Source organism: Lactuca virosa, chromosome 4 (genome assembly GCF_052849685.1).
Source record: "Lactuca virosa cultivar CGN04683 chromosome 4, Lactuca_virosa_CGN04683_v6, whole genome shotgun sequence".
In the NCBI taxonomy this organism is placed as follows: Eukaryota; Viridiplantae; Streptophyta; class Magnoliopsida; order Asterales; family Asteraceae; genus Lactuca; species Lactuca virosa.
This window is the reverse complement of record NC_136429.1, coordinates 159,526,225-159,531,193: the sequence shown is the minus strand read 5'-3', so window position 1 is coordinate 159,531,193 and position 4,969 is coordinate 159,526,225. Positions and strand designations below refer to the sequence as shown.

Here is a 4,969-nt window from a genome sequence, read left to right as displayed (position 1 = left end):
ATGCACTATTTATTAATATAGAAACTTACGACTCACTCTTTAAGGAAAATATCAGATTTTCTTTGGAAATAGATCTCTATTAAAACTACATTACGTCTAGAATTGTTAGGCTTCAGCTATAATTGCTAAGTGTATATGCTAGAGTTATATAAGAATCTAGTCACAATCGACTTAGAATTGGTGGGCCCGCCTCATCTCCTGTTCCTTGTTTGGTTGTGGACCTAGGGCAGACCCATTATATTCAACGGTTTATTTAACTTAAATCTTATATAACTATATACGATGGGCGATTATAGAAGGAATCTATGGGTCTTTCTAGGGTTCATTATCACATAACATAGGAACATTATTTTCACACTTAACTAAGAAAATATTGGATTTTCTGGAAATCAAACTCTATCGCTTTTACAAGGAAAACAGTTTCTTCCTCAAACAAAACTCTTATGAACTCACCAACTTAATTGTTGACACTTTTTCAAAACTACTTGTATTCTCAAGAAATCAGTGAAACAGGAAAACATCAGCACTTTGAGGATGGGACGTTAAATCGTCAAACAGTTTATTTTGGCATCATAATGTAATTGATTTTGAAACATGTAAACATATACTATGGTGTAACCTTTTCAATTATATTTATGATGGTTGTATTTACTTTGAGCACTATTATACTCGTTGTTGTGATACTTTACATGAAGTCCTCCACCCCCGGACGTTTCCGCCATCCTTGGTCTGGGGGTGTGACAGTAGTAAATCTCCGTCATAAGCCTTTGTTGACCCCTTTTGCCTTGGAAAAGTATAACACCTTTTCCCTTGATTTTTACACACGAATTATCTCCGAATTTAACCCTCTCGGTTATACCTTCGTCAAGCTCGGAGAAAAATGACCGGTTTCCCGTCATGTGATTGCTCGCCCCGTTATCCAAATACCATACATCGTTGACTTATGAGTCGTATCGATACAGTATCACCTTCTCTTCATTTAAAAACACGGTCTCGTGTAAAAATACGGCCACATCGGTATCATCATATTCGACAAAATTACTTTCTTGTAATTTTTTAATTCGGTCCGGACATTGAGACGCGAAGTGGCCCGGTTTATCGCACCGGTAACAAATAATTTTGGACCGATCTTTTTTATTTTTATTTTTCTGATTAGGGTCATAATTAGAATTGGGCCTGCTGTTGGACTGGTGATTATTGGACCCGGTGTTGTTGTTAGGCCTGCCTCCTTGGGCCTGTTTTGTTTTAGACCCAGAGCCTGATCCACTTGACCCATTCGACCCACAGGATCCAGATCCAGTTGAGCCATTAAACCCGTGTGCTTTGTTCCCAGTCGCACTAAACCCGTTAACCTCCATTGCCTTTCCCTTTCTTCTCCAGTTCCGATTTTAAGCTCCACCATGCTCGACGCACAGAGCTTGATCTTTCTCACCACCGTAAGATTCTTATTCTCTGATCCTCTCTTCGTATGCCTTCATCCTGCCGACTACATCGAAATTGGTATTATTTAGGTCTAGTATCTGTTCCAGTGATGCTACCATATGAATGAATTTTCGTGGCAGCGACTTAAGGAACTTCTTTACTAGCTTGGATTCGTCGATCACAGATCCTAATTCCGCCCATTTTGAAGAAATTCCGGACAGCTTTCCGGAGAAACAGTCGACCGTCTCTGATTCGTTCATCCTGAGTTGATCAAATTCAACACTTAGCGTTTGAAGATGGGCCTCCTTCACACGATCAACCCCAATGTGTCGAGCCTTGATTGCGTCCCAGAGCGCTTTTGCAGAATCCATATCACCCATCTGCATAATCAGGGATTCAGGGATTGCCTAATACAAAAGCCCCATTGCCAGGTAGTTTTTCTCTTCATTCTCTTCTGCTCCTGGGTCAATGACACTCCATGCCTTATGAATTATTAAGACAACCTTCATACGCAGGAACCAAACTGTGTAATTTGTGGAATTGAGCATGAGACATTGAACTGAGGTCGATCCGGTTTCTTTCACAGTCACCGGAGCAACTCCTCCGCCTCCTTCTCCATCCGACATGTTGACCTGGCTCGTCAACAGGTAACAAAATTGATCTCACAGCCTTCGGTTCCTTTAGCTCTGATACCAATTCTAGTTTGTAAAACGTAATTGCAAAACAGTATTTAATCAAACAACTCTTTGATTAATTGGAAAATAACTCAAAACCAATAATGTTTTCTGCATAGTTCCATGCCTCGGTATATATATATATATATATATATATATATATATATATATATATATATATATATATATATATATATATTCCTAGACTACCAACTTGTAGAATAAGATTAGGAAACTTAAACCAACTTGCTTAAGCCCCAAGTTTACTTGGTCTCCAAGTCCTACTTGACTTAGGATTCCAACATATTCTATCGGAGTAAAGAAGGAAATTGGTCAGAGTATTCATTCATATTCCAAATATAATAAGATTTAGATTTTCAATTTGTCTTGGGTAATTCCATGTGTTTATTGTATATGCCCAAATATTTTGTTTTTAACATTTTTTAAAAACTTATAATCAAATAATATATATCAAAATCATAATAATTTAAAAGAAAAAGTTTTTGACCAAAATACCCTTAAATATCAAAACAAAAAAATGGACCAAATTACCCTAACCCTTGAATCCGATCACCTGAGTATATACATGCTAGTAAACCTCCATTGATGTTTCTAAGTAGATTGCACCTTTAGGGAGTTGATTCAATGTAGACTGCTCTTTTTGGAACACCAACGCCTAGAAAACCATTCCATGTATGACAAGTCCAGTTGGATGCCGCCTATAAAAATGCCTGATCTGGACAGATTTCCGTAATGTGGGTTTCGTTAATTTCATTTTTTGCTATTGATATGTAACATGTATTGATCCAGTTTGAAGACTTTTCCCTTGGTGATGGTTTTTTACAACTGTCAAGTGGAGTTGGTTGTTGTTTGTAATCTTGATGTTCTTCTTTGCTGGATAATCTCAACTTGGTCAAAGTGCATTGCTATTACTTGCTTTAAAGTGATGAAATTGGATTTGTATTAAGTCAAAACATTCAATCTTCATCTGATAAGAGTACTTTTCATATAAAATTGTTTGTAAATTATGTATTGTCAACGAACATATGCTTTTTTTTTCTAAAAAAGTGCTAAGGAAATCTAATACAACTAGAAACTTAATCTAATACAACTCTTTTGAATCAACTACAGAGATTGTTTATCACATGAAAATCCATCCATTCTAATATGGCTCACCATTAGATTCAAGTACGACTATTTTAAATCACGTACGGAAGCTTACAATCGACACCCTCTCTTACATTTACGGGCTAAACCCAACATAGAAAAACCATCCGCTTCTACATATTTCATACACTTCACTCTTAATAAGAAAAAAAAATCAAAGTACAATGCTATAAATGGATAAACTCTTCATCACTTGATTCACTTCTTCCATAACTGATATCTTCAAAGTACATCTTAGCATATTTGAGTTCAGGGGTATTTATGTCTTTATGGGTCTGCATTTGCAGCAACATCTTCTTCACTTGATTATTACAACTTCAAGCACCACAAGCACATTCAAACACCATCTCCTGCAAGATCTTTTACTGATTATTATTATTCAGTATCACATAATTACTAAACTACCCAACAATTCATAAAAAAATTGGTGGACGGGAATGGAAAAAGAAATAAAGAAAGACGAGGAACCTTTCACTTTCTGAGTTTCTTCTCATATTGATCCTTGTCCTTCATCATCATTTTAGAAAAAGTGTCGAACCAATAGAAAATAAATGTTATGAACAGGACCACTCATAAATAAGGTAAATTGTGTGAATGATAATTTTTGAAACATTTACTTGTTATACTGATAGTTTTTATTAAGTAAAAGGCATACATAAAACGAAACCATAAGTGTTTCTGGGATTTTACATACCATGATTTATCAAATTTCAAGAACTCACGAAGATTAAAAGAATTAACATCGAAAAATTAAATTCTTAAAAAGTAGTAACTGTCAAATTAATTTCACAATTAATGAAACATTAAAGATTTAAAAGTAGATGCTTACTTGAGAGAGAATGGTCGTATAGGGATAAGCCGCTAATTAACACAAATTTAAGTTTGTGGATTCCAATTTCCAGATACTCTTGCTTCCAAAGGAGGTAACAATTGTTGTTGGTTGTCGTCGTCTTCAATCTCACATATTAAGAGAGGCATCGCCTGAGAATAGAGACATCGTCGACGGTACTTACCTTCGTCTGAGATAGAATCGTACACGAGAGTGGGAGCGTGGAATTCTTGAGCGGGAATGTAAAAGTGAAAAAGAAAAGGGAATTTGGTTATTAATTTAGGGTTTTTTTTTTGTTATAAGTCAAAAGTAATCTTTGACCGATTTCAAGGTTGGCCGAGTAGCACCGATGTTGATAAAGTCCAAGTCTGAAATAAAATTGAAATAAGATAGATTTTATAAAAATAATTCTTTGATATTCAAGTTAAATGATACTTAGTCATTTCGATTTGTTTGCCTTATTGCTATTGTTGACTCAGTGACTCAAATATTTTCTAAATGGTGGATGCAGATATCATCCTTTTGATGTTAGCTCACGTTTCTAGAATCGAAAATCAAGATTCCATTAACGATGCGATAGTTAGTATGCTCGCTGATCCAAAACAGACAATATTTTTTAAAATGATTTTTTACATGACCGACACTATTTACTTAGACCAAGGGGTGTATTTTTTTATTAAGAGGTTCAGAGGTCCAATGCCCATCAAGGCTGGCAAGGGAACGCCAGGCAGGGCTGGTAGGAGCGCGCCAGGCCAGGCTGGCGCGCTGGAGCAGTCTGGGCCATGCTAATAGACCATATATTATCAAGTCCCCCCAGTCTGGTGTTATTGGTACGCGGCCAATGACATCGGACTGGAACTAGTCATATAAACTGTGT

The 4,969-nt window shown here is 36.2% G+C and overlaps 1 long non-coding RNA gene across 1 annotated transcript; it reads left to right on the top strand.

The window, feature by feature from the left end:
* The first annotated feature begins 1,331 nt into the window (after positions 1-1,331).
* Positions 1,332-3,014, top strand: LOC145107629 (uncharacterized). Its single transcript, XR_013707915.1, has 3 exons — positions 1,332-1,853; positions 1,938-2,069; positions 2,907-3,014. It is a non-coding gene; the product is annotated as an uncharacterized LOC145107629 (long non-coding RNA).
* Positions 3,015-4,969: the final 1,955 nt, after the last annotated feature.